Source organism: Castanea sativa, chromosome 7 (assembly GCF_040712315.1).
Source record: "Castanea sativa cultivar Marrone di Chiusa Pesio chromosome 7, ASM4071231v1".
Taxonomy (NCBI): domain Eukaryota; kingdom Viridiplantae; phylum Streptophyta; class Magnoliopsida; order Fagales; family Fagaceae; genus Castanea; species Castanea sativa.
In genome coordinates this window covers 37,628,406-37,648,301 of record NC_134019.1, presented here as the reverse complement: position 1 = coordinate 37,648,301, position 19,896 = coordinate 37,628,406, and the positions used below count along the sequence as shown (strand labels likewise).

The 19,896-nt window shown below is 32.2% G+C and overlaps 1 long non-coding RNA gene and 1 pseudogene across 1 annotated transcript; one reads left to right on the top strand and one right to left on the bottom strand.

Annotated features, from left to right (window-relative positions):
- The first annotated feature begins 1,768 nt into the window (after positions 1-1,768).
- Positions 1,769-12,296, top strand: LOC142642523 (diaminopimelate decarboxylase 2, chloroplastic-like; annotated as a pseudogene).
- A 537-nt stretch (positions 12,297-12,833) lies between these two features.
- LOC142642336 (uncharacterized) lies at positions 12,834-15,430 on the bottom strand. Its single transcript, XR_012845642.1, has 4 exons — positions 15,227-15,430; positions 15,101-15,154; positions 14,280-14,351; positions 12,834-13,469 (listed from the first exon to the last, which is right to left on the bottom strand). It is a non-coding gene; the product is annotated as an uncharacterized LOC142642336 (long non-coding RNA).
- Positions 15,431-19,896: the final 4,466 nt, after the last annotated feature.

The following is a 19,896-nucleotide window of genomic DNA, read 5'->3' as shown; positions in this document are numbered from 1 at the left end:
AATTCAAGTCTTTCTCGTAGAGTTTGTAGATAATGTAATGTATTATGTTCAGATAGATACACCCCATCAGTGCAGATAACAAGAATAGAAGATGATGATGGTTTGATTTTGGACTTTTTGAGAGAATTTGATATTGGACTCAAATTGTGCAATTGAGAATCAGAGAAGGGTAGTTTTGTCCGGCTATTAAAAAGTTTAGGCCTGATTGGTTGGAGGATTTTTGTTTTTGTTTTCAAAATCGTATAAAAACAATTTAAAAAAAAATTTAACTTGAAACTAGTTTTCAAATAATAATTTTTATATTATACATGTTTGGCTCCCAATTTTAAGAAAAATTTTCAAAATACTAAAAACAAAAAATAATTGTTTGAGAGACTTTCTATTTTTGAGATTTAAAAATATATATATTTACAAAAAGTAATGTATAGAATCTGTAGTTTTTTTTTTTTTTTTTTTGATAATGATAAAGGAATAAAGCTCATTATGTACTTTTTTTTATGATAAGTTTCAAATTTGAAGTGTGAAAATTCTTTTTGTGATAAAGATAAGCTCCTTAATTTAAAAGATAAAAAAGTTTGGACAAATATGTAGGGTCCACTGTTTTCAATTTATTTACAACTATATCATTAAAAACATTTTCTACCCTGAAAACACCCATCCTTTTCTAAACCAGGAAAATAGGATACTGAACTGTATTTAAAAAATAGTATTAGGCAAACAATAAATTTAAGTGTGGAACCAACCATTTTATGGATTGCAAAACAAAAAATTAGATTTAAATACTCTTATCAAACAAGCCCTTAACTATCTATACTATTATTTAAGGGGTTTCTCTTGTTCGAGATCATTATTTTTGTTCAAAAATGCCCTTATACTCTTATGTTTAGTACTGTAGGACTCAATTTTGAAAAAAAAAATTGCTGAATTAGACAACTTGTGTGTTTCGTAAACAGTGCACAGATCCACTGATAGCACGGATCCCAGTGCTGAAAACGCCAAAATGAAGACGCATAGGAAATCAGTGCAATCCAAACGGATAATGATTTGCTGCGTACAAGCTTGCTAGAGCTGTTGCATATTGGTTCGGTAGCCAAAAACATCAAAGAGACACATGTTTATTGGTCTCATGTAACGCATGACCAATTAATTCATTTGAGATGCCAACGGCATTAACATTTGCTCCCACCGTGACCCAGTCATATCAAACACAGCCTACCACAAAACCCATTGGTGTCGATAAAGCAACACACCAGATCAAACACAGCCTACCACAAAACCCAACGCACTAGATCGAATCACCCAGCAACTATCAACACACAAAAACCCCCATTGACGACAATCCAAGAAGCCAATTTGAACCACCCTTTAGCAAATTTTTTTAAACTCTGTTCCTTTTTTCTAGAAAAGACAAGTATTTCCATCAAAACTTTTAAAAGTTTTAACATTTAGCATCTCAAAAGAGCACTTTATCAATTTTAATAATTTATTTTACAATACACACAATATTAAAGGTTCTATTTTTTTATTATTTCATTTAAAATAATATAAACTACTCATTAAAATAATAAAAAAATAACTACAGAAACTACCTTTTCCACCACAAGCATTAAACTAATAATATTTTTTTTTAGGATCGGACAAACTAGTTTTAAACAAAAATTTGTTGATCTCCACGATGCATAAACAATTCATGGGACCCACGGTCAGTAAACGCAAACGCGCTAAAAATGGATTTTTAAGCGCAAACCAAACTAACGCTTATCAAACCGTTCTCAGACCATCTTCCTTCGTCTGGCGGCTATAGGTACACACTTCCTCTGCAACTCCCCAATCTCTACCAAATCCTTAAATCACTCTCTTAACCAAAACCCATTTTTGAAAACCTCAACTTTATCTCTCAAACCCAGCCAAAAGCTGTCTCTTTCTCTTAAAGCCACCCTCTCCCAAAACCCTGCAAAAACCCTAAACCAAAAAACCTCAATTCGGTGTTGTTTCGCCAAATCCTCAGATGGGTTTCTTCACCGTGAGGGCCTTGACGTCCAGGAAATCATGGACTCTGTTGAGAAGAGGCCATTCTATATCTACAGTAAGCCACAGATAAATAGAAACTTTGAGGCTTATAACCAGGCTGTGGAGGGTCTGAGCTCTATTATTGGGCATGCTATTAAGGCCAACAATAACTTTAAGATTTTGGAACATTTGAGACAGCTTGGTTGTGGTGCTGTGCTTGTCAGTGGAAATGAGCTGCGGCTGGCACTCCATGCTGGTTTTGATCCCACTAAGTAAAGTCATCTACACCCATTTGTGTTTATTTCTGATTATGCTTCTGGCTCTGCTTTGTTTTCCTTTCCTTTATGTTGTACCACATTTTTATAGTATAAAATGAAATGCATTATACCTTAGGCAGTGTTACAGTTATTAATATTTGAATGTTGTTGATACTATAAGTATTTGACTGGTAATGGTGTTAGTTTCAGTGTGATTTGGTGTTGTTCTTGTGTCATTGTTTCTGTAGTCTTATGTTTTGGTGTTTGAATGAACAGGTGTATTTTTAATGGGAATGGAAAACTTTTGGAGGATTTGGTTTTAGCCGCTGAAGCAGGGGTCTTTGTTAATGTTGATAGTGAATTTGACTTGGAGAATATTGTAGCAGCTGCAGGAATAGCTGGCAAGAAGGTCAATGTTTTACTTCGGATCAACCCAGATGTGGACCCTCAGGTATGTAATGGCCAGATTGTAATACTTATTGTTATGGATTGTGTAGTGTGTAGAGCCTGTAATGTGGTAGTTAACGCTCCGTTTGTTTCGATGTAAAATATTTTCAAATGTAAAATATTTTACACTGAAAATATTTTACAGAAAATATTTTCATTTTACCGTGTTTGGTTGGGTATTTGAAAATATTATGAAATCATTTGCAAGCATTTGTTTCCTGGTAAAATGAAAAAATAAAAATTCTAATTAGAAACAATCCAAACTCAAAATTCTCACCAACCTATGCTGAAATTCTCAAATTTTAAACGCAACCATGAATCAAAACAACCAAACTCAAATTAGCTATAAAAAAAAGAAGGCAGAATTGCACAACAAAAAAAAAAAACCCATTCTGTAAAAACACATATTTGCAAACCAAAAAAAAAAAACCCCAAATCTGCAAGTATGCCGGTGGAGTTCTACATAATTTTTGTGCGATAGGGCCTAGGTAGAGATTTGTACAAAACAAACCCAAATCTGTAGGGTCTAGGGAAAAAAAAAAAAAAAAAAGGAAAAAAACCCAGATCACCAAACATAAATTGCAGTTCCAGTGCTTGACTTTCAGTGGAGAGACACTGATTTTTGCAACATCGACAGGGCCTACTGGTGAAGAAGAAGTGTTTGACAGTGGGTATTGAGCTTCGATTCTCGCAGTTTGTCAAAACAGGCTGAGGTTTGAGATCGTCCTTACACAGAGGTCTTTGGAGTTGTAGCCAGAGATGAATGGAGTGGATGGCGTTGTAGGTGGTGCTTTTGCTAGTGGGTGCTCTCTATGTCTGGCTTGGGTGAGAGCTGTGCAGTGGCTGGACTGTGACGTCTATGCTTTTGAGAGATTGCAAAATGTAAAATGTTTTACCGAAATTTTAAGCAGAAAATATTTTACTTTTTTTGTCTTAATTTTACAGTTTGACTGGAAAATATTTTACATTTGATTAGATTTTACAATAAAACAAACATGGTAAAATATGTAAAATATTTTTCTGAAGATATTTTACTTCGAAACAAACGGAGTGTAAGAGAACAGTTTTTACCGAATTTAAATTGACTGCTTAAATTTTTTTGCCAATTGACTGAAATCATTCTTGATGATAAATGGGGTTTTGTAACTTGAGAACACTTTAAATTTTTAAACAATCTGCATCAGCCCTTATTCAACTGTTTTTCTTGAGATAACAATCTCTAATAGGATGGTACTTGATGTATCTAATTTGAAATTATTCCACTGTTCATTAGTTTCAAAGTTTAAATCATGTATACCGTAGGAGCAAGGTTTTTTTTTCAAAATTCACTCTTGTTTCCCCAGTAGTTATCTGTCTTCAAAAACAAACATCGTTGTTTTTTTTGTTTGAATTGAAACTGATAAGCAATAGATTTATTAGAAGACATGAAAACATAATTGATTCAATCTTTTTTGGCTATTATGTTAATCTAAATGGAACTTAATCAATATTTCTGGGACCTTGTGTGACGCCCCCATACTCAAGGAAATAAAATTGTACAATTGCTTTTGGTTTGTGGTCTTCGAATGCACTACACCTTTGACAGGTTTGGTTTGTGAAACCTTGACCAAACTATTGTCAACCTACGCCTGCTAATCACCATTTCCACTTTTTCAGCGCTACTGTTATCATACCACCTCCATTGTTATGCCTATCTCTACTGCCACATTGCATCACACACTCTGAACTACCTTAGCACCAAGGCGCCCCCATTTCTACACTATTAGCTTGGCCCCACCACCTTATTTATCTGTATTGTTAGGTTGCTCTGCTTATTATGCTAATGTGTCTTTCTCTTTTCTTAGGTCCATCCTTATGTTGCCACTGGGAACAAGAACTCCAAATTTGGTATTAGAAATGAGAAGTTGCAATGGTTCTTGGATGCTGTAAAGGCACATCCTGATGAGCTGAAGCTTGTGGGAGCTCATTGCCATCTTGGGTCCACCATCACCAAGGTATTTCAACAACTTTGTGCTCATATCCTTTCATTTATTTCATGTAATTACAATTCGGAACCTGTAGAAGATAGGTCTGGGACATGTCTGGCCATAGTACGATAGTTATTACATTTTTTACAGTGTATGATAGCTATTACATATCACTGTTCACATGGCGAAAACTCAAGATTTAAAAAAAATAAGTTTTGTTATTTGAGCAACTAGTTGTTTGATGCTGCTTCTCAAGCCATTGGCTATTGCTGTAGAGTGTAGAAATATTCTTCTCCTCTTCATTTGCTGTCTTGTTATCTTGCCATTTACACTGATGTTGATCTTGGTTTCATTCTCTGTTTGAATTAGGTTTTTTTTTTTTTTTTAAATAAATTTATTTATTGTTCATTCAAATTGCCATGGTATGCATTTAGTTATTTTCTCTGACTTTATGAAAAAAGTGAAACGTGTATTTATTTATGAAAAAGCTCTGATTTTTTATATTTACAGGTGGACATATTCAGGGATGCTGCGGTTCTTATGGTCAACTACATTGATGAAATCTGAGCTCAAGGTTTTGAAGTTGATTACTTAAATATTGGAGGTGGACTTGGGATGGATTATTATCACGCTGGTGCTATCCTTCCCACACCCAGAGATCTAATTGATACTGTGAGGATCATATCTAAGTCTTGTTTTTTGGTCTTTATTAAGTATGAAATTCATGTCCGCATGTCTAATAATTCACTTGGAGAAAGAGGGAGTTCTTGATACATGGATAGCATTGCTTGCACCATGCACTTGTGTCAAGTGTGGGCTGCTAATTTTAATTTTTATCCTTAAACTTGATCTTAGAATGATAAGTGCAAATTAGGTTATTACATTTCCAAAAAAATGGAGAGCACATGTAGGATTTGAAGGAAAAAGGATTTTCATTTTACCATGGTCTTCATGATCTACTGTGCCTTACTTCAATTTCTTGATTTATATGGAAGTCCAATCTTAGTCAGAAATTATTTTTTTATTATTTTCAGTTTTCAGCAAAATAAGCGGTATTCAAACGCATACTGCATATTGTAGTGGCTCCGTTTTTTACTCAAATCTAGTGGCCATAAGTATTTAATGGAATGCAGTAAGTATTCATTTCCAATGTCAGTCTAATATATACTCCAAGCCTAAAAAGATACATGACTCACCTAGTCTTCTGATACTTTATGATATTTAAAGCGACATCCCCCAACCCTCTACAAGAAATTCTCTTTTTGTATAGTTTGATTTTATGTTTGAGAATTACAATATCGTTAACATATTTGAGAAATTTGTAGGGTTTCATTGTAAATAAGTTTTTTGACTAATTTATAGTCTTAGCGTATGATTAAAATGGATGAAAAAAGGTAATAAAGGCTTCGCTTCCTAGTGGGGGATATAGTTATTAAGAGAATTAGCAATGTTCTTACTTTGATCAATATGAAGGTTCACTGGATCTTTTTAATGTTGGTGGTTCCTGCAGGTTCGAGAGCTGGTCCTTTCACGAAATCTTAAACTCATCATTGAACCTGGGAGATCATTGATGGCAAATACTTGTTCCTTGGTTAATTGCGTAACTGGGGTCAAAACTAATGGAACAAAAAACTTTGTGGTGATTGATGGAAGCGATGCTGAACTTATCCGTCCTAGTCTTTATGGTGCTTATCAAGTAAGAATTTGACTATGGCCAACTTCTCTGGCAGACAATTATATTTATGTGAATTGAAGATAATGGACATCTAAATTATCTAATCAGCTTTTTAAAGCATATTATCAAATTTTTTCAATCTAGTACTTGAAAAACATTGTTCAACATTCTGTTGTTACTTGTTGGTCAAATATTGTAGTAGTTAGTGGCCGTTTTCCCATATTTCATACCTATATAACAGCGTAGTACCAATCTGTTAAAAAATCTAAATTGCTGGTGCTCATCTATGCTACTACATAACAATGCACTTGTATTTTTGCTCATTTTGGACTTAAATGATAAATATTTCTCTAATCACCATTGCTGTTCACACATTACATTGTTGTGCCTTTTCATCACAATTGACTTGTCAGTACCTGGCTGCAGCACATAGAGCTGGTTTCTCCTGCACCACCTGATGCAGAGACCTCGACTTTTGATGTGGTGGGCCGTGTCTGTGAGTCAGCAGATTTCCTGGGAAAGGATAGAGAACTTCCAACTCCAGCCAAGGTATTGTGTAGGCTTCCTGTTGGTTTATTACAGCTATAATTTTCTTCATATCCTTTTTTTTTTTTTTGGTAGCAAATCTTTACCCAAAAAAAGAAAATGAAAGCAACCAATTATATTGGGTCAATGGATTCTTTAGATCCTAGAAAGAACTCCAAATGAAAAGATTTTTATTTTTCCTCACGTTTGTTTGGTAGATGAGATAAAAAGTTGAAGGACGTAAGGACGTTAAATGTATATCATTTTCCGTTGTTTGGTTAGATAAAAAGTTGAAATTATAACGTGTTTAACTTTCTATTACGCTTTTATTATATAAGTAACATTTTTTTTAAAGTATTATGTTTTTAAGTTACCGATATACCACTATTATATAAATATATATATATATATATATATATATATATATTATACTTTAAAAATCAAACAATCTTAAATTATCAAAATTTGAGAAACTCAAGGTTTTGTGGTCAACCAGAGTTCCATCAAGGTTTGAATTGTGATGAACTGATGATATCGAACTAATTAAAGTATAAATAACAAAATATATTAATTTGAATATTAGCAATATTGAATAAAAGTATATAAAACAATTTAAACCATTTTAATAAAAGTCTCTTATTCCTTTTTTGTTTTTTGTTTTTTGGAAATGTTCCTTTTTGTTTTTGTGTTATATATATACATATATATATAGAGAGAGAGAGAGAGAGAGAGAGAGAACCCCAATGGCCCAATGTATCTAAACCAATTAAAGGCCTAGCCCGTGTACATCAAGGCCGAACCCAAAAAGAGATAGATATATAAAAGGATGCGCTTGGATTTAGAGCACTAAAAAACACTTCCACTGGAGCCGAAATTTGAGACGTATGGGTCCAATACTGAACTGAAGCACTTTTTGATCCAAACTTTTTTTTTTTTTTTTTTGGTAATATTGATCCAAACAATTTTTTTTTTTTTGACAACATTGATCCAAACTTTTATCAGATATAAAACATGTCTTCCAATTTTCGTCACAATTCAAGTCTTTCTCGTAGAGTTTGTAGATATGTAATGTATTATGTTCAGATAGATACACCCCATCAGTGCAGATAACAAGAATAGAAGATGATGATGTTTTGATTTTGAGCAAGACTTAGGTACATTATTTGGTGTTGTTTCTTAGGTTCCTCTTTTAAGATTCCGCCATGTGGCTTTTTTCTCTTCAATGGAAGTGTATTTTTTAATTTAAGTAACCACATGGCAAAATTTTAAGAGATGAATCTAAGGAACAGTACTTAATGTATTGTATATAAGTTTTGTCTTTTGATTTTGGACTTTCTGAGATAATTTGATATTGGACTCAAATTGTGCAATTGAGAATTAGAGAAGGGTAGTTTTGTCTAGCTATTAAAAAGCTTATGGCCTGATTGGTAGGAGGATTTTTGTTTTTGTTTTCAAAACAATATAAAAACAATTTTCAAAAAATTGAACTTGAAACTAGTTTTCAGATAATGATTTTTATATCATACATGTTTGGCTCCCACTTTGAAGAAATTTTTTCAAAATACTAAAAATAAAAAATAATTGTTTGGAAGACCATTTCTATTTTTGAGATTTAAAAAAAAATATTTACAAAAAAGTAACGTATAGAATCTTTAGATTACTCTTATTTTGTGGATAATGATAAAGGAATAGAGTTCATCATGTACTTTTTTTTTTTTAATGATAAGTTTCAAATTTTATGTGGGAATTCTTTTTGTGATAAAGATTAGCTCCTTAATTTAAGAGATAAAAGAGTTTGGACAAATATGTGGGGTCCATTGTTTTCAATTTATTTACAACTATGTCATTAAAAACATTCTTTGTATCCTGAAAACACCCCTTTAGCCGTTTTCAAAATTCAGTTCTAGGAAAATAGGATAGTGTTTTTTGAAAACTGTATTTAGAAAATATTAGCCAAACAATAAATTCAAGTGTGGGACTCATCATTTTATGGAATGCAAAACAAAAAACTATATTTAAATACTCTTACCAAACAGACCCTTAACTATCTACTAGCCTTTGAGCACGCGCTCATGCACGTGCTCAGAAGCTCTTCTATTTTTTGGGTGAGAGTTAATTTAGAGCATTTATTATAATTTGGGATTGCTATATTTTCTAATCACCAAAAAAATCTAGGAGTGTAATAAGTATTGTGTGTCGTGAAATAATTTTTCATCACACTTCTAGTTTTTTTTGTGATTGGAAAATGTAGTAATCCCAAATTAGAATAAATGCTCTAAATTAATCTTCATCCAAAAAATAGAAGAGTCTCTTACCATTTTATGGAATGTAAAACAAGAAACTATATTTAAATACTCTTACCAAACAGACCCAAATTAAAATAAATGTTCTAAAAATCACAAACACAAACCAATAATAAAAAACCTGATCATAAAATCAAACTTACACAGAATAAACAATCACAAAGCCTAGATTTAACCATAGTTCATCCATATATCACGAACTAAAAGGATTGCAAGTGTTTAGATAAAAATAAACAAGAAACACAAATCCATATATAGCTACAATATACAAATTTATGCAAATTCACAATCTAGACTCACTCAAACACTTTATCAAACACGTTATGAGCAATACTTTGAAACTCTAAAATTTATGCAAAAAAGCCCTCAGATCCGAAACCCGCCCACAAATAACATGTTATTACCCCATAAAATCACAATTAATAAGAAATTACCCTATAAAATCACAATTTTAAGAATATAGTTATTTGATCCAACTCAAAAGAAACCCATGAAACAGAAATTAAAACAGAGTTTACCTTTGTGAGAGAATGCTAGGATGAGAGAGAAGAGTGAAGGAGAATGCTAGGATGAGAGAGAAGAGTGAAGGACCGTCCAAGAGTGAAGAAGTTGTGAGAGATAGAGCCAGCGTGAGTTGAGAGAGCTCGAGAGAATTTTGTGGGTTACAAATTTTTTTTTTTTTACGTTATAAAACATTGTAATTTTGTTAATATAATAAGAGTAAATTAGATAATTTATTTGGTCAATAATTTATGTACTCTCTTCTCTCTCTAAATCTCTCCAATTTGGAAAATTAAAGATGAGGGGTTAGAAGGAGTTAAAGCCCTTCCAAACCCCTCTAAATCTCTCCCCCTCCTTCATTAAAATTTTTTCAAACAATGTAATTTAATTACTCTCCCTCCCTCTACTCTACTCCCCTCCTTTCCCTAACATCCAAACAGAGCATAGTTGTTATTTTACTGACCATTCGTTCCATGATTTCCATCTACTGTTAAACATATTTCCCGCTACCTCAGTTCATGAATGTGGCACATACATCTACAGTGAAAAGAATATAATGTAATATATATACCTTTTTCTTCTTGTTTTGACGCGCCTTTCTCTTTTTGTGGATTATCCTGATCTTCCTCTTCTAAAGTCTGAGTCAGCCTTCTTGGTTGAGGCTGCATTTTTGGCAGACTCATGCTTGTTATCATTATCCTGAGCGGGTAGAATAATTAATGCATCATGTCAGGCTCATATAAAACACAGCCATACCAAACACAGCCTTCCACAAAACTCATTGGTGTCGATAAAGCAACACACCACATCGAACCACCTAGCAACCATCAACACACAAAAACCCCATTGACGACAATCCAAGAAGCCAATTTGAACCACCCTTAAGCAAATTTATGGTCCAGTAACCAATTGAAGCAACCCACAGAGACAAACATGGTCAGGTGGGTCATGTGCGCTGGACACATGTCACTTTAAAATCCTTGTCCATTTTTAAACTCTCTTACCTTTTTTCTATAGAAGACCCTAGTTCTTTTTGAGACCAATTATCAAACAGTTCTCAGGCAATCTTCTGCGTCGATGGCGGCTACAGGTACACACTACCTCTGCTACTCCCCAACCTTTACCAAAACCTTAAATCACTCTCTTAACCAAAACCCATTTTTCAAAATCCCAACTTTATCTCTCAAAACCGCCCAAAAGCTGTCTCTTTCTCTTAAAGCCGTCCTCTCCCAAAACACTGCAAAAACCCTAAACCAAAACACCTCATTTCGGCGTTGTTTCACCAAATCCTCAGATGGTTTCTTTACTGTGAGGGCCTTAAGGTCCAGGAAGTCATGGACTCTGTTGAGAAGAGGCCATTCTATCTCTAGATTCTCTACAGTAAGCCACAGATAATTAGAAACTTTGAGGCTTATAAACAGGCTTTGGAGGGTCTCAGGGCCAGCCCGGCCTAGGCTAATTGGGCCATTGCCTAGGGCCCCAAATTTGGAGGAAAATTGTTTTTTTTTTTTTTAACAAATAGTTTTTGGAGACATTTAAAAAAATTAGTTTACATTTTTTTTTTCACTATTTACAAGACCTAAAGAATTAAGTAATGCTAAAAATAGAGATAAGACAAATATAAATAAATAGGTCTTACCTTTGTCCCTCGCACCCCACAAACACTTATACTTATAGAGTAATCACTGTACTAAGAGTGTGCGGTGGTCTACATAACTTTTATATTTGATGTGACAATGAATATGATAGGTGAACTTTAACAAACTATTGAATGTATTTTTGAATGAATTTTTGTGATTGATGATATATTTTTGTAATTCTTATGTTGTAAATTTTATAATATCTATAATATTTTTGTAAGCCTCATGTCATTGATTACATCTATCACAACATCAGTTTGTAGTATAATTTGTTGTAACTTATCATTTTCTCAAAAAAAAAATTAAAAATTAAAAAGAATTGAATTTTTTTAATTATTATATAAAATGCTAGTTAAATATTATTTAAATGATAACATAAATGTCTCATGTGAAGGTTTCGGAAGGTAGAGCCGGGGAAGAAAGAAACGGTGGAGGAGGGCGTATTGGACGAATGGCAGAGATGCTACTTCCATACAATTACCAAACATCTGCTATTGTCCAGTCCCTCAAAATCACCGGGCCATCTGTTAGAGCCAGGATCTTACGAGTTGCTTCATTGGGTTTTACCTCAGTGGCTCTCGTTTGTTTGTCGGATTCTATCCGGATACGCAGTACGAACCCAAGGCTTGCCAGCATTTTGAGCTGGATAGGATCTGTTGCAACTTTTCTGGGGTTCATTTCGATGATAGCTGTGGCTTTATCGGCTTCATTCATTCCATGAACAAAAGTCGATCTCCGTGAAATATGGCACACATTTTTAATGTGTTTTTTCTTTTTTTTAATATAAATTCAGCATTTTTTTTTTGGCTGAATAATTTATAACAGCTTTTTTTTTAGCAACAGCTAGAAAAAATGCTACTAAAGGTTTTTGTTATAAGGCTCCCTTTGAGAGTTCATAAGGGAATGTAATAGAATAGAATGAAATGGTTATTAAATGAATGAAATGGAATAGAATGAATTTAGTAGGGAAATGAATGGAATGCAACAGAATTGAATTAAAAAAAATATTGTTTGGATGTTTTAAAATAACGCTTTGTTTGTTTCGATATAAAATATTTGCAAAGGTAAAACATTTTACATGTAAAATATTTGCAGAAAAATATTTTCATTTTACAGTGTTTGGCAGTTTACATGAAAATGTTGTGTAAAATATTTTTCAATGTTTGGCACAACGTAAAATGAAAAAAAAAAAATGATAAACATTTTTTTTATTAACTTCTAAAAAATACATAGAAACAAGCGAATGGCTAAAAGGTTGAATCTACTTATACAAGTTCAAAATAATAATATACATTGATCATGATTGTTTAAGGGAACTGAGATATCACCAATGATTAAAAAGGTTAATCTACTTATAGTACCACTTCTTTGAACTTTAGCTGAAACTTGTAAATCATCTTGTAAACTTCTTTTGTTATAGAAAGCTATGCAGAGAAAGTGTGTAATTAGCTAGTGCACAGAATTTTGTGCAATAAGCAATTGATCAAAACAAGGAGACAAGCACACAATTGTACTAAGCATATCACTAATTAACCTTTCAAAAACATTATTCCAAAAATAATGTAGTTACAAATATTCAACAAAATGAAATATCTACTACTCAAGTTTAGTGCGATGTATCTTCGTTGTGCTATTGGCCTATTTAAAGAAATATCTACTACATTCAGATAAAAAAGAAAAAAAAAAAGTATCATTACCTATTCAACAAGCCAAAGAACCCAATTTGTCTCGTTTATCACATTGTTATTATATTATATCAATGCTATCTTAGCTAACCAAACGAATCCAGCAAAACATTGTAAACTCAGGACCCTCAAATGTCCACCAGCTTCCAACCCATAAATGTGAAAGCACTTTAAGCTATCCAAACAGAAGGGTAAAAATGAATGGCATGACAACTGAGGAAAGACAGCAACAAGGATGTACATGTGTCTACATGGGAGCCAACAGGTAAACCCTGAAGATCATAAGTAATCCTTCGGAATCTCCCACTCATGCTCAGTTCCCCTATTCCTTGGTTTGAATCTCTGGCTACCATAACTTCTTCTTATGCTCTGACCCTATTCAGATTTAGAAGGTCTTTCAAAGTCAGGATATTCTCCATGCTCATCTACTGAAGTCACATTTTGGGTGCCCAAAAAACCCTGCTACAAGGAAATAGAGGGATTAGTACTTTGGTGGATTTTTACTTTAAGAAAAAAAGAAGAAGAAGAGGGTGATAATTTGACTAGGGGTGATCGAATATTTGTCAACATTAGCTTCTTTAACTTGGGAGAGCTCAATGGGAGACCTTAAATCCCATTTAGCTCATAATGTCTGATCAGGTTAGTTTAAAACACATATATCCTAATGAAGGCAACAAACAAGACACAAAGTTAGGAAGATTAGTGTGGATAATTCTGAACAAACTGTGAAGTGTGGTAGACATTCTCATTAAACTTAATTATTATCATTCTTGTCTGATAATACATTGTCTTGGTTGCCAATAGCAAGCAGGTGAGAATAATAACAAACTGAATATTACAAAACGTAAAACAACATTTATATAAATCATAAGAACATTATGTCAAAAGGTTAATTCCGGCTAAAATGATGCATCACCAGCAAGGCAGCAATAACAAATGCAAAATCAAATTTAAAGATAAAAAGATTCAGCTATTTTTTTTTCATTTATAAGAAGTATATATAACCTTATACATAGGTACAGGGTCAAGTTAATCAAATTAGAAAAACACTAATTAATCCAATCTAATCTCTTAAACAACCTAACCATTTCCCACAGAGAGAGAGAGAGAGAGAGAGAGAGAGAGAGCAGCAACCAGGGCCCCAGGCAACCAATGTGTTTTTACTACCAAAAAGGGCAATAGGTCCTTCATACTCTCATCTCTATGAAAGTCAACTCCTTAACAATAACCAATCAAATAAAGAAATAAAAGTTTTGAAAGAGAACTCACAAGTAGATCAATTTAGGAATATTAGCAAGTCCAGTTGGTACAGCTCCAGAAATTTTGTTGCAGGAGAGGTAACTGTGAGTACCAAAATAATCAACAATCAGAACCTCATACATATAGCTAAGATAGTATTCTAATATATGGTTTACAATGATGAGCCACGTTCTTATCAACCACACACACACGCGCACACAGGGAGGGAGGGAGGGAAGCAATACTTGCAAGATTTCCAAGTTGGTCAAATTTGCAAGCTGTGCTACTATTCCTCCCGTTAAATAGTTATTATTTAAATAACTGCATATCAGATTCACAAGGAGAATTATTAAAAATTATAATTTCACTGAAGCCCATAGTTGATTTACTCAGACCCACCCGATTGATATGACCTATTTTGGATTATTTTAGCTAATGCTTTGGTTGGTATAAAATATAAATAACAGCCTTTAATCCAAGGAACAAAGTGCAAACATGGCCTCTAAGGGAATTAAACATTGAATTCATATCAGATATGCTACTTCAAATTCTAACATGGGTTTCTCAACAAACAAAAAATTCTAACAAGGAATCTTGGATCTCAAACATATATCATAAACTAGTATACAATAATTTCATCACAAAATATCATAATGCCACACATATATAAAACCCCCAAAAAAAAACCCAGATCTAAAAATCATAAACCCTAACTCATATCAAACAACCAATGTCAAAATCATTAAAAACATAAATAAATCTCAAGCTACCAAATCAACACCGAAAAACCCATATGAAAAATTATAAGAAACCAAATATGTGTAAAAATTATCATTCATCAAAAATAATACCTGAAACTTTGAGGTGTTTTTCCAGCAAGGAGTATAAATCGAACCTAAGAAAAACTAGAGATGGGTTAGAGATGAAGAAAAACGAAAAGAAAAGGAGAAATCTAATCTAAAAAGGCAGAAAAGTACCTGGTTTTGCCGGCGATAGGCGGTGCCAGTGGAAGCTAGAGCTGGCCGGTGGTGCCTTGGACCTTGGAGCTGGAGATTGGTCGGACAGGGGACCGGAGGTGGTTGGGTTTTTTGGAAAGCAATCTGAGAGCGAGAGTTTAAGTGCTAAAGCAATTGCGGGAGTGATAAGTATTGGGTTGTGAAAGAGTGAGCAAATGTTGTTTTACCAAAATTTTAAGCGTATTTTACATAAGTATGCTTAGGTTGATTTAATTAATTGAAAATATTTTACTTTTTATCAAATATATTACTACAAAACAAACATTGTAAAATTAGACATATTTTTCTAAAAATATTTTACATCAAAACAAATTGAGCGTAAGCAACATTGTTTGGAAATGACATTGGAAGGAATGGAATGGAATTATTTTATAATAAAATTACTATTATACCACTCATTTTAAAGAACATAAAAAATAATTCTAATTTAGAAGAAAAAAAATTATTGTAGCTAAAAATCAAGTTCTGTATATTTCTAAGTTGTAAAGCAATTAACGCATTAGATATATATTTTCAACATAATAAACATTGTCTAAAAATGCAAACAAATATCTTTTAAAGCTTGTCACATGAACCTTGAAAAACTTGTGGACCCATGCATATTATATCATAGCATTTTTCACTATTCCTAAGTTGATACATTATTTCATCACAAACTTTTTGTCTTTCTATGGTTGATTGTGTAGGAATGTGAGGAACACGTCTTTTTAGTCGTTGCCGTCGATGGATAATGTAACACAAATAACAGCATGCAGCATGAACCAAGACTAGTTTCCGCATAAAGTCCGAAAAAAATATGGTCTTAAGTACCTCATCTTTCTAATCCATCTAAGTAAAAAAATATTTATGTTATCAGTCCAACTTAGAAAATTACGGGAACATGTTCTAAAAAAATAGTTACGTTATTAGTCTAACTAATTATGAATGTGTTACAGCTAATCTAAAAATAAAACTGTTAAATTATAAACATTAATATTGTTTGGGATTCAAAGTGTTAAATTATAACATTATCTCTCAAAGTACACATACATTAATGTCTTTGAGAGATAAACCGTAACACTATCCCTCAAAGTACATTATTTGTTATAGTACACGTACACTAGCAATTAGAAAAGTTAAACTATAACATTATCTCTCAAAGACTAATAACACATTCATAAATTTGTTGCACAGTAGACCCATAACTCAAACACATTTTATTAAGGTATTTGGACTTAATTTTAAATTCAAAAACTAATAGTCTAATGATTTAATTTGTTGCACAGTAGACCAATATGTTTGAGGCAAGCAAGTAGTTCGGTACACTAGCATTCATTAACACAAAAGACAATGATAGGAATTTTTTGATAATCTACAATGATAGGAATTAAAGCATACGTAATGGACTTAATTTAGTTTACATTATCATCTACCCAACTCTATCGTCTACCTATTTGATTAAAACTAATGAACTTAATTTAACCACCAACAAGTAATATTGATAAGGATCCTACATGTTCTAGCATGTTCTCTATTGTCTACCCAAAGCTTTAATTGATATAAGTCTGTTCCAGCATACCAAAATTAAATTAAAGCACATGTATTTCACAAAAGTATGAACCCTGTTCGAGCATACTGAAAACAAGGGAATGAAAGGAAAAAAACAAAAACACTACATGTATCATTTAAAGGAAACAAACTACACTAGGTTGACTCGACGCTACTTGTGCACCAATGATATAGTTGAGTACATATAGTTGAGAAAAAATCAAGAAAAGCAAAACAATTGAAACAATTGAAAAACTTTTTAATAGTAAATAAATCAATGAAATCAAAACAATTGAAAAACTCACAGTTGGGTATGGCTAGTTGTGATTAGCAGCAGCATGAGAAAGAAGGAGCAGCAAAGAGAGAGCAAAAAATATTGGTACGGCTGGTTAAGAATAAAGAGGGCTAAGATTCAAGGGGTAATTTAGGAATTTCAATATAATTTTTATTAAACCTAAATCCATTCCATCCTATTCCTCACAATTTGGGGGAACAAAAATTTGAGATTTTGAGGGCTTAGGAGGGAATGAGTATTCCCTCATAACCATTCCATTCACTCCCACCTAAACTCGCAAACAAGGGAATAGATTTTCTATTCCCTCTGTTAAAACTCCCAAAGAAGAGGGATGGAAGAATATTTTAAAAATATTCTTTTCATTCTATTTTATTCCATTCCCTCCTCCCAAACAGAGCCAAAGTCTCTTGTGGTTTTTTTTTTTTTTGGTAACCACTACAATATATATATATATATATATATATATATATATATATATATATATATATATATATATATATATATATATATATTTCCTCTAGCAGTTTTCCAATCTCCATTATAACAAGGGTCATTCTTCAGTACCCCTAATTATTTTAGTAGGTATGGTACCTACTCAAATCTTGGCTGTCAATTTTAATGGATTTAATCTTGACCGTGTATTTATGTTTAGTGAAATACCTATTACCGGTAAAGCAAGTAAGTTACCCTATAAAAGCTAAAAATAAAGCTAAAACAAAGAATCAGAGCTTCTCTCGCATTCTTACTTCTCTCAATATTGGGGGCGAACCAAGCGACGTATGTGCTTGCACGACTAGATAAAGAAAACTGTTGAATTATTGAAGTAAATCTTCTCTCACGTTCTCTCAATTTTAAAGCAGATTTTTTTGGCGATGAAATTGTTTCTTAATCTTGTGTGTTAGGTGTATGTAGTGAGCCTCTCCCTCTCCACCAAACACCCATGATCATATCCAAACCCCAAACAATTACAAAGTACAAAATTCCTCATTTGATGCAACAACAAAATAATCAATAACTCTCTTTTCTCTAGCAAAGAACAAATGACAAGGATCTGCTGCAAACTACATTGCAACAACTCTTGCAAAATGCACACATGTCAATACCTCAAATAGATCTCATTTGATGAAAAATTCAATTTTGACACGGAAAAATATAAGTTTGGATAAGTGTCTATCTGAGGCATTGGCATGTGTGCAATTTTGCTGGAGTTGCTGCAACTTAGTTTGTAACAAATCTTTACCCAAAAAAAAAAAGAAAAAAAAAAGAAAATGAAAATGAAAATGAAAGCAACCAATTATATTGGGTCAATGGATTCTTTAGATCCTAGAAAGAACTCAAAATGAAAAGATTTTTATTTTTCCTCACGTTTGTTTGGTAGATGAGATAGAAAGTTGAAGAACGTTAAATAAATATCATTTTCCTTTGTTTAGTTAGAAGGAAAGAAATTATAATCTGTTTAAATTTCTTTTATAATTTTATTATATAAGTAACATGTTTTTTAAAAGTATTATTTGTTTTAAATTACCGTTATACCACTAATATATGAAAAAATATATATTATTATCTATATATATCTAAAAGCTGAAGCGTGTTATTTATTGTTGCTACGCTCCTATTGAGTCACATCAGTAGCCACATTATATACCTATTTCCTATTTCTCTCCACTACTTCTAACCATAACCTCCATTTTACCTTTTCATCTCTCCACTACTCTCAACCTTAATGTCACTCTTCATCTATCTCTTCCTCTTCTTTTTATTTTGACTATTCTTATCCTCATTCTATTACTATAAATATGACATTTTCTCTCTCATTCTATACATATTTACTCACATGAAAAAAAGTTATTTCTCTCTCTCTCTCTCTCTCTCTCTCTCTCATGTTTTATTTTTGTGTAAATTTTTTTTATTTTTTGTGTCTCCACTTTAGATTGATGTATTTGTGACTTCTTTAGAATTTTATTTTGGGTTGCAATTCGGTTTTGTCTTATTAAATTATTATCTTCTTCTTTTTTTCTTTTCTATGATTGTTAAATGTTATTCTATTGCATATAAATATAATTTACAAGAATATAATGTTATTCTATTATATATCATGGCTTGGATAATTTGGTATTTGACTTATGACTAAATATTTTTATTTTGATGCTTCTTTTTCTCATTTTATTTTCTCTCTCTCTCTCTCTCTCTCTCTCTCTCTCTCTCTCTCTCTCTCTCTCTATATATATATATATATATTATTTATTCTTTTTTGATGAATCATTGTATTTTTGTATATAATACTATTTTAGGTTAATACAATTTGGTAGTGTGTTTGATTTTTTTAAGTTTTTCGTCACAAGTCTTCTTTCTTCCTCTTTTAGCTTTGTTGACTTTTTTTTTTTTAATAAATAATACTTAGTTATTTTGGAAGTAAGATTTTGAATTCATATCAAAATACAATGTTGGATATGTATTTGAATATGTCTATCAACTATTAAAATTAAACCGCCCAAGATGAATATGTATAGACAATATTTTAATTTTAACTTTTCATTGATTTATTATTTAGTTATAACATAAAAATTAAAGTAAATGAATATGTAAAGTTAAAACTGCCTAAAATGAATTTGTAAAGCCAATATATTAATATATTTAATATTGTCAAAAAATTAAAAGTAAAAAATAAATAATAAAAAGAATAATAATGTGGCCAATGATGTGATGGATGAGAAGGCTCAACAGGAGCGTAGTAACAAAAATGCGATATGAAGATCCAGTTAAAGGTAATTAAATCTTAATAAATAAAAGTGTATTTAGTCAAAAATAA